Source organism: Monopterus albus, unplaced genomic scaffold (genome assembly GCF_001952655.1).
Source record: "Monopterus albus unplaced genomic scaffold, M_albus_1.0 scaffold6.1, whole genome shotgun sequence".
NCBI classification, from domain to species: Eukaryota; Metazoa; Chordata; class Actinopteri; order Synbranchiformes; family Synbranchidae; genus Monopterus; species Monopterus albus.
The window spans coordinates 1,962,449-1,973,244 of NW_018127886.1; the positions used below are offsets into that span (position 1 = coordinate 1,962,449).

The window sequence follows — 10,796 nt, forward strand, 5'->3', positions numbered from 1 at the left end:
AAGAGCGGGAGGGAGGGAGGGAGGGAGGGGAATGAGAGAGAAAAAAAGAGAGAGAGCTCTTGTTCCTGCAATTCTGAAGAGCTTCCAGACTTCTACAGTGATTCCAGGCTATGCCATATGATTTAAATCACCAGAACTACTATAAAGAGCTCCACTGTTCATGCTGCCAGCCTAGCACAGCAGCCTGCCTCTCTGCCTCTTTCCCCCAGGACCAGAGGCCCAGACATGGGGTCCAGAGCAAAAGAATGGAGGCAGCAGTGCTGATGGGGGTAGGGGGTAAGGAAAATGAGATCCACTGATTGCTAACTGCTGCTGTCACTTCCAACTATCTTCTCTTGAGGTAAGGCTCCCGTCCCACAGAGTCATTTTGGCTCTAACCTCCCGCAGCACGCTCATCACTCTGACTCCACACAGTAGGCACAGACAAGTCCGGCTCAAGTGTGGACAAGGCTCCAGTTATGCCCCCACTTCTGACTGTTAATGTAAGTGAGGGAAAAATCCCAGTAAAGCCTCCAATTTTCTTTTTGCCTTTTGCTTCCCTAGTATGATTTCATGAGTGGGTGGTGTGATCAGCTTGTTTTTTTGTGTGTGTCTTTGAAAAAGAGCAGAGCCAAGGAATTTGGAACTGCTGTGGCCTGTGAATCTGGGAGAAAAGACAGAGGAGAGACAAAGGAAAAAATCTTGGTAATGAATTTGATACAAACAAAGGGGGTGGGGGGGTGTCTAATACTGAACTGCTGAACTGAGGGAAAATCACAGAGGGACAGCGACAGGATCTGGGCACTGGGGGGCACTAAGAGGTGGCACTGTGCCCAGGAAAACGAGAAAGAGCTTTCCTAAAATGCATACACATGCAATCAAGCACTGAGAAAAAACTCCACACGTGTGAGAGCACCCACTGACACACATACGCACGCACACCTCTCACCGCTTGCTTTTTGCTCTGGCTCCCTCCCTGCCTCTCTTTCTGGCTCTTTCTCTTTCAACAGAGCCAGTTAATTACACCCTACTGCTGCAGGCAGCTTCAAACAACCACTAATTTAGAGTTCCATTACAGTAAACTGTTCCACATGTGTATCCAGAGCCCAGGCAGGCTTGGGGAGCCACGTTTCAGGAAGGAGCAGCCGCTGATAGGCACCAACCCCCATCCTGCCAACACAGCCATGCTGCCATCTTTCTCTTTCTTTCCTTCTTTTTTTATGTACTTCTTCTTTCTTGCAATTCCCATTTCCCCTTCCACGCTATCTTTACATTTTTCCCCTTTTCTGACCCACTCCACATGTCCTTTTGCCCATTCCTCTCCACCACCTCCCCCCACCCGCACCCAATCTCCATCCCTCTACTTGCTTATACAACTTGTACACGACCCTTTGCAGCGGTTCCACTGTGGGGCTAGCACACAAAAATATCACTAAAGATTTTACAGTGAGCCTAATGGGAGAAGAGGTAAAGACTGGAAAAATACATCTGCCAGCAACACACAGGCTCTCAATGTGTGTGTACACATGTGGATTATGAGTATGTACTTGGCCAGCGTCTGGCCCGTTTGGGTATCTGCCTCATGAACTCAAACCAGGCCCCATGAAAGCTGTACAATCTGTCTGAAAGTTATGGGAGAAGAGAGAAGGATAAAGAGAAAAAGGAAGATGTGTGAGCCAAAAGAAGAATCATGGCAGAGAGAGCAGGACTGTACTCATGTGACTTTTGTATTCCTACTGGAGGAAACAATAGTACATTCACCCAAAAATCAAGCTTTGTCAGGATACCCTGGCAAAGTGGGAAATGCTCTCTAAGCACTGCGCCACTGTATTCACAAAAACAAAGAAACAGCTAAAGAACACAAAGAAAGACAGCCTTTTAAAATAAAAGCCAGTAACTTTACTCTCCCCAAACACATTAATGAATTAACAGACAAGTTGGCGCCAGTGCTTTTTAATGAGTCACATCAGCTTTTGACAGAGCCATTTATGTTTTATGTTGGATCCTGTGGTACAATCACTTCATCTGCTCATCGGGGCAATAAGGGTATAGGGGGAATTTGGAGTGACCTCATTCCCCTGTTAGCCAGGGCCAAATGGGCATGAAAGGGCTCCCAACTTCCCCTGAGCCTAGGGGGCACACAGGAGGCAGCAGGCGGCCAGGCCGGCAAGAAGCACCAGGGCCAGCTGTGGGTGGGTTCATGGCTGCTGCTGGGACTTTCCTAAGAGCTGTGCTATTATTTAACATTTATTTTGTTTCTGTAAATGGTGGTATGTCAGATCTCCCAGTATGATTGTATTAAAGCAAACTCATTGGTCTCACTTGAGATAAATGATGATTGATGATTTTAATTGAACAAGATGCAACTGAAATGAAAGCAATGGCCAGATGAAAACAGGTAAGACAAGATACGGCACACTTAGGCAGAATGAGATTCCCTTGTCTGATGATGAATCCGGACGGCAACAAAAAGACAAAACATGATTGAGTGGGAGTAAAACAGAGAGAGAGAGAAGCGTTCCCACAGACTGAATGTCTGTCATATAAAGGGTATCAAATCCTCAGTGAGCAAAACAACAATTGTGACTTAACCGTTGTGATGGAGAGAGGCTCCTCAGGCAATAAGGACTTCAGTCAAACATAACAAATAAATCACGGCATCTCAGGAAGCTCTGCACCACACAACCAAGAAAGGCAGTGGGTTTTTTAGTCAGCAGCAGAAACCACAGGTGATTATTTGGCGTATATGAGAAGGATTCTGGGTGCCACGGCAGCCCCAGTTTGTTTACTGGAGGACGGTTCTTATTCCAGTCAAGGAAAACACGCAAAAATTACAGTAACTGTGTGTGATGTTATATTGAGTTATAATTGCATGTTTGTCTTTGTGGATATTTGCCTTTGAAGACGTTTTCACGAATCTTCTCTTTGCACACCAACTTTTGCAGAGACTTCCTTTCATTTCAGTTCTGGGAGACTGTGAGTGAGTTCACCGCTTTTTGTTGAGTTTCTTGAACTCCGGAGAAGGCAAGTTTCACAAATCTTCTGCATGGTAAAATAAAAATGTTTCAATCAGACAGAGCGGAGCAACAAGTCAAAATCTTTAATGGAAGGAGCAAATTAGAAATTCACTGCCCAAAGATAAATGAACTGTACCATATGTCCTGCAGGAAAAGCTTGGCACAGTCACCGAGTCCTCCCAGTCGTTTTCCACCTCCGACTTGCCCACTCCTGCTCAGTTTTTGACAGATAGCTGCGCATGTCTCCCAACTGTCAACATCACAAAGTGATTTATCCTCAGTAACTTTGTAAAGGAAATGACCTGGAGCACAGACTTATGTTTAAATGTTGGGTTGTGGATGAAGTCATACTATCACAGCAGTAAAACAATAATTTTACAGTCCATGGATCCTAACCGAGTTCACAGACTGGCTTTCCAACTGCTCAGAGCAAAATCCCTATTTAGTGTCATCACTGCTGCTTAATGTGCTGACCCATCAGAAATGAAGTGTCACAGAACAATTAAAAATAAAAACTCTCATATTGAAACGAGATCATGTGAGCGTTATTCAATCCTGCTGTTGGCGTCAACAGTATTTTGGCAGTGGAAACAATACCCTCAATGCTATTATCTGACACAAAGCTGACAGCTCCCAGTCTTTCAACAAGTGGCTGGCTAATGGTTCGGAGAGAGACACCTAGTGACAGACGGTCCAGTGTCTCCAAACAAACCTGCATTCCATCACCTCAAACTTGCTTGACATCTGCCCACTCTTGTCAGCATGCAGACACACACTTGTTTACAGTAACAATGCAAAGTAGCACCCCTGTGTAATCATATGTCACTTTAAAGACGTATTGTTTTTTGGGAGTGCCACTGGAACGCGTACTTACACATTCTCTGTTTTATGTCTATGAATTATTAAACATTAATTCTTAAACCTTTTTTTGTCCTGTCTCTCTCTCTCTCTCTCTCTCTCTCTCTCGTTTCTTTGTTTAACCATAAGCTGTGCTGACTTATGGTGGTGGAGAGAGGTATGGAAAGAGCGAGAACTCACAATGAGAAATAAAACACTTTGTGACGTGATGAAGTCATCCTGACAGCTTGTTGTTTCCATGATGTGGAAGAGCTCTTCGGAGTACTCAACATGAAGACTCCAGCAGTGGGTCAAGCAAAAGGAGAACACACACCACAGCAGGAAAAGTCAAAGACAGATGATGGTAAGAACTTTGGAGAAATAAAGACAAAGCCAGAGACACAGGAAATAAAGCAAGGCAACAAAGTTCAAAATGGCAAGAGTGGGGCAGCTATTCTTCTAGATTTTTAAGGTAAAGCTGGTGTGACTAATTCATCTTGTGCAGCAAATACTGAAAGTGGAACCGCTGAGGAGTCACACAAACATCTATGAAGGTGTTTCCCTTTGACAACTCAAAGAGAAAACAGTCCCTTCTGTGTATTAAGAGATCTACAGTATAATGGATGGGTTTCACCACCAACACTTTTAGCCTCGGGAGCCAAAACAACACTCAAGACACAAGCAAGCCTGAACATACACATACACGCATGCAAAACGACACACACATTAACTTTAGTTTCACTTTGTGCCAAAAGATCTTTTAATGACAGCTTGGAGGCAGGCTGAAAATGTACACCTGCAAAAATAGACATCGGAAATGGTGTGCAGATAGTTTCCATGTTTATTATAGTGTGGTAGTGGAGAGCCCCTCAGTTCTCCTAAAACCACCTGTCTGACCCCTCCCTACCACTTGGCCTTAATTGCTATAGAAATTCCAGAAAAAGACAGGTATCAACAACTCCCAGATTTACTGCTCAAAGTCATACGACAAAAGAGGGCTGTTGTTTGATTTTGCAATACAGAAGCTTTTATGCGTCAGCTGTTGTTCGAGACGTTTTACCTGAGAACTATTACCACACAAAGCACCAGGTCTGTCAAACTTTATAAAGTTATCAAGTTAAAAAGCATACTCTGTACTAAGATCTGGACACTTTTAAATGTTGATGGATTTACTGGAAGAATGTGTCTAACAAATTAAATAATGTTTTTTTAAGTCATTATTACCTGTTTCTCCTGTTTTAATAATGAACTTTTTAGTCTATACCATGTGTCTACATTTAAGCCATATAATGTGTGACTGAAAAATTAGCACTAATCAGTATATATCAATACAAGAAAAAATGAGCTGTTGGAATAATAAAATAGTTAATTCTATGAACGCACGGTGTAGTTTACCTCTACATTATAGCTGATCTGTACTGACAGAGAGCATGCAAGCTATAGTCTATACCATGTGTCTACATTTAAGACATATAATGTGTGACTGAGAAATCTGTACTGACAGAGAGCATGCAAGAATGATAAGGTTATGTTGCTTGATGTGTAAACAAAAAAAGGGAGGCTGTTTCTGATGAGGCTGATGAGTGTAACACACTCATGATCACAAAACCAAGAGTAACAACAGACACTCATCTGGAGTATAAATGTTATGTAGCAGTTAGCACAAATAACTGATTCCAAACTCTCATTGAAAACAAGCTAAATGCTCTGACTAAATGCTGTGAAGGTAAAGCAGCGCTGTATAGACAACCTGTACTGATTTAACACCCTGGGCTGCTGCTCTGGAGGGAGAGATCCCCGAGATGTCTGTCTGCCTCAGAGCTGAGACTCTGTGTCACACTGACAGACCAGATGACAGCAGAGGGCTACACAGCAGGCAGCCCTCACTCAGCCACATGGGTGGGTTTTTGTTTTTTTCCCAATTCACTTCAATCAAACTGTCACTCACACTTACGTCAGGTCCACTAGGGGAAATAAGCAGTGGACAGCAGGTGCACAGCCAAGGGAGTCCAGCTGCAGCGCTGTGGAAAGCTCCACTCTGACATCAGGAACCTGATGTTTATCTGCTCTCCAAATTACTCACCATTAAATACACTGTGTTACACACAGCCGTAACAAGTGGAACCTGTTAACCTAGCACTTATGCCAGCATCAACAAACAATCTTCACTGACATGCTGCTAACTATGGGAACACCATGAATAAACTTACACATAAACTCAGACGAGAGCTGCAGACACACCTCACTCCTCTGCTGTTTGAAAGATGGAAAACAACATTTCTCTTTTCCAAGTGTTCATATGTTGGTTATAAAAAATAAAAAAAAAACAGGTCAAGGACTGGTGAACACATGCACACTAACGCACACATATGCTAATAATAAAGCGCTCCACAGGCACTGGGTAACACTTGAAATGCTCACTAATATGTGAACACAAGCACATGCAGACGCGCGGACACGGCTCAAGTTCGTTTTCATATAAACTCCGTGTCACACTCACATTTATAAGGCAGAGAAAAACAAGCACACTGAAACGCTGCATGCGAACCAACATGTGTCAGGACATTTTAGTGTTTCCACATGAAAATCTGGTGAGGTTTCAGGAAAACAATGATTAATTGTATCGCAGCCTCTCAAGTGTCTTGCACACTCAGCCTCTGTCTTCAATTAACACTGTCGACCCATTCCCAAAAAATGTAGTCTCTCTCTTTCTCCCTACTAACAGAGAGTGAATGAGAAAAAGGGAAATAATGACTAAAGTTGCTGATTGTTAAAGTTTCATGTGTAAATTACTCACCAGTTCTAGTGTTGATGAGGTAGCCAGGCAGATTAAGTAGCTGAGTGAACCGTCCTAGCCATGGAAAAGGAGAAAAGATGTTGGTACGTTCATCAGAGTCCTTCTGACAGCAAAGACAGAATAGCAGAGCCGCTCTCTCTCTCCCTCTCTTGCACTCTCCTCCTCTTTCTGTCTCTACCTCTTAAAATCACTCCTTCACTCCCCAAAGACGCTCACTAAGAAACAATTATAGTCTCTAATTCATAAAGCCTCCCCTTGTCATGTGACCAAACACTTCAAATATACGGCACTTTTTTTATTTCCACAAAGCCACAAAGTGCCTGGAGGGAAATGAAATGCCCAAAGAGCTAAAGTTTCTGTTTTTAATTCTCTCTCGGGTGAATTCTTTTTCTCTCCTTCATCCTCTTGGCTAAGCAGTCAAAGTACCTACAAACTGTTTGTGGATGTCCAAAGGCAGAGCCATGTGGTGATCTCAGACTATTCATGCTTCACCAACAATATCACAGTTTAATAGTCGAGAAGGTTTAAAAGTCATTTTTGATTTAACTGGTTAAATCTTCCAGGAACATCTAAGTTTTTACTCTCTTGTTCCTGGTGTGATCATTTCATGAATGATCAGAATGGGACGGGCTTTTCCGCGGACAGTCTGCTCACTACCGGCATGTACTGTAGGTGCTGTTTTCAGGTAACTCATGTTTGTGTTTGAACTGTTTCTGACAATCTTCCCAGAGCAGTGATAACAAATCACATTTACTAATGCTACTACTCCTGACAGGATGATATGTTAAAACTAAAGAAGTACTGGATACAACAATAGCTGATCGAATATCTAAAACAGTCTGTATTTATTTTGAATAAATACAAACCAGAAGTTGGCATGCAAAGCTAAGATTTCTTTGGCACACACAACATCTGTCAACATCATGTAAAACATGATACGGTTAGGGATCTTTTTAAGTCGAGATTATCTGAAAAACATCTGCAGGTTTCTGAACCTAAGTCAGTTTACTTCCTAAAACTAAACTAATGGTGGCACATGAGCTACAAGGAAGTTCATTGTGAGATGGCAGAGCTGTGCAGCAACAGCAGCGACAGATGTGGGTGTGCCCTGAGGGTGCCCCTCTCTCTGTATGAGATCATATGTTTCAGATCTGTGTTTGTGTGTTTGCGGTTCTGGGCGTGTGCCTTGTTTCTCTGAATGTAATGCTTCTTGAGTTGTTTTGGTTATGAGAAGCACATCAGACCTCAGAACTGGGAGGAGAGGGCACACCTCAACTGGCACCTCAACGGGCACTTTGTAAAGAAAACAGTGTAAACACATGCATGCTTCTTTCCCACTCAAAATAAGCCACATCTAGGCCAATTCATGTCTAAATCAAGTAAGTGCAGCAAGAATTTTCAAAAAAAAATTCTACATGCACTATACTTTTGAAAACAGTGTCCTTCAGGCAAATTTACCATCTATCGCTTCTTTCTTCCAGATGTCACAGTTGAAACTAATGCAGCATGCAAGACTTTTGTTTTAGTCTTCCAGGCTACCCGTACATTTAAGGCCTGCTTTAGCTGCTGTTTATTTTGTTTGTAAACCTCAGTCACTGGCCTGAGAGAGACAGAGATCCTATTCTCAAATACATCACTAGGTGTCTAGGCTAAACAACAAAAAAGAAGAACTTCTCAGCCTCATTTTTGTCATTCCAACGGCCTTTGCAGCCACATATGCTCTATAGTAGACTACTAAAATGTTCTTTCACAGATTTTTGATGTGGATTTGCCAGTACATAATCAGGAGGAATGGACTGATAAGCAGAGAGAGGCACAGTTAGCTTATATTCAGAAAGCACAGATCTAAGCCATACTGCAAAAAGCACCTCAGCTGATCCTTATCTTGTTTACATTTGATTTAAGTGTCACTAATGAGGCCAGCAAGGCCAATAGAAATGCCTTAAATGTTTACATAGCAGTACTACAGTGGTGGAAGAAGTACCCAAAGTGCTTACTTAAGTAAAAGCAGCAATACCACAATTTAAAAATACCTTGTTACAAGTAAAAGTCCTGCATTCAAAATGTTACTTAAAGTACAAAACAAAAACAAGAATGTGTTACAGTCAGAGGTCACTGGATAAACTACCACTATATTAGTAATATTATAATTGGACTTCTGAGTGATCAGAAGTGTGAAGTCAGTGCGATGCCATCAGGTTGACCGAGACCATGCGTTTGGGTCAGAACGTGCAGTCAAGTGCATGATGGTGGCTGAGTATGGCAATACGCAGAGCGTGCTGTGCTGCTTATTAAATTATGACAGCAAGCTTGAGCAGGGTGTGTGTGTAGGATTTGCATATGTGCAGCCATGCAGCATGCATGTCTGCATTTGTGGTGTGCGCGGGCAGTAGCAGCACAAGGTCAAAGGTTACTAGTGTTTGTGTTTCAGTGTCAGTGAAGTGTGCTCCAGGCAGAGATTTATGATCATTGTGTCTGGGAGGCTGCAGAGTGGGGGATAATGAAGATAGATCAGGGTGCTCTCTCTCTCTCTGGGCACCACTGGAAACATGGCCTATGGCCCCTGCCATTCTCATACCATTAACTTTAGCCTGTGACATCACAGAGCGCTGCCCCAGCATCAGTCCTAACAGAGTGTGCTCTGACAAAAAGTCAAATGCAGAGAGGCGATTCCTCACAGGTAGTCATCTTCATAAACACAGACATTGTTGGGTGCATAGCTTTGCAGCTTCTCCTGGGTGTGTTGATGAAGATATGAAATATTCATGGAAAACATCACACTCAGTCGTATGTTTCCATTTTAGATTCTACTATTTGCATTCACAGAGCTACTGAGAGGACGCCTGGGGCTCACTGGCTGGGAAAAAGGAGCAATGGCAGAAAGGAGAGAGGAAAGTGGGGATGATGGAGGGAGTAAAAGAGGGAGGAAGTGAGGTTAGAGGGGTTAAAGAGAGATGGAGTGAGGGTGGGGAAAAGCAAAGTGGGCCACTGGTACAGGGAATGTGAGAGGAAGGGGTGTGAAATAAAAAGAGGGAGGGTGAGATGAAGAGAGGGGCAGATTGTACAAGAAGGGTGGGTGTGTGTGTGTGTGTGGGTGGGTGGGGTGGTGCACGTGGAGTGGTGGTGGTGGAGAGGTGAGAAGGGGCGCAGGGACCTGGCGGCAAGTTTTAATCAGTAACAAGATGCCTGTAATGAGATCACTGTTTCCCAACATTCAAATGGATGTCATGTGAAGTTTGGTGCCTCACCAAGACAGGCATGGCACGCAGGATGTGCACACACACAACACACAAATATACACTTGCTCACACTTTCTTGGTTACAGACTGAAACACACATCCTGTGAAATGAAGGAGTTCATTCATCCTGCCTGGCAATGAGCGCTCATTTAGACTCCAACCGTCTTGAAATAAAAACATACACGGAGGAATATTGCTCACAGGAAAATAAGTTACTCATGGCAAAGGAGAAGTCTATGTGTTAGGGGCCGCAGGGTATATACCACTCTGTACTCCTCTAACAAAAACAAATGAGCATGAAGCTTGGAACAGAGAGAGAGCCAGAACCTTTTTTTTTACTGTAAAAGAAATGAAGGGAAACAGAAAAGGAGAGGGGGAGAAAGAAAATAAAAAGAGAGCATGTGTGTTTTTGAGCATAGTTCGGGGTGCATTCAGAGGCTACCCGTGTGTGTGCCAGCACATGAGTGCTCTGGTTGTTCCCAAACATGTGTGTCCAATGAAAGGTGGATGGCTCTCCTGTCTATACTTTCCTCAAAAATCAGCCATGATGTCACCATGAACCCATCTTGAACCCACCTGTCAAAAAATATTACCCCAGCCCTCCCTCTCTCTGCTCCACCTCTCCCTCCTTCACGCTCTGTTCCTGCCTCTCGAATTCTTCACTGAGCTCTATTTCTCTTTCCTTCCTCATTTTTACATTTCCGTATTTTTCAACATTTCCCATCTCCCATCCGTGTCTCTTCTCTCTCTCTCACTGCATTCACTGAATCACACTTTTGTTGGCAAGCGTGGTCTAACTGAATCCCCAAAAAGTACAGTCATTTGCTAAAAATGCCAGAATGCTCTGATTATCATAAACTTTGTTTATGCTGTGATTCTGCAAAAAGAAAAAATGCTCAGAAAATTTTAAATGAGAAAAGGGGGGAA

General features: G+C 43.1%; 1 protein-coding gene across 2 annotated transcripts in view; it reads right to left on the reverse strand.

Annotated features, from left to right (window-relative positions):
* The window catches only part of rarga (retinoic acid receptor gamma a), a 39,930-nt gene that overhangs the window by 28,032 nt on the left and 1,102 nt on the right, over window positions 1-10,796 (reverse strand). The window contains exon 3 of one of the 2 annotated variants that reach the window (XM_020617874.1): window positions 6,631-6,684. The exons of the other annotated variant lie outside the window; for it this stretch is intronic. The gene's annotated coding sequence lies outside the window, so the exon portion shown is untranslated. The remainder of the gene's footprint in view (window positions 1-6,630; window positions 6,685-10,796) is intronic. 2 annotated transcript variants of the gene reach the window in all.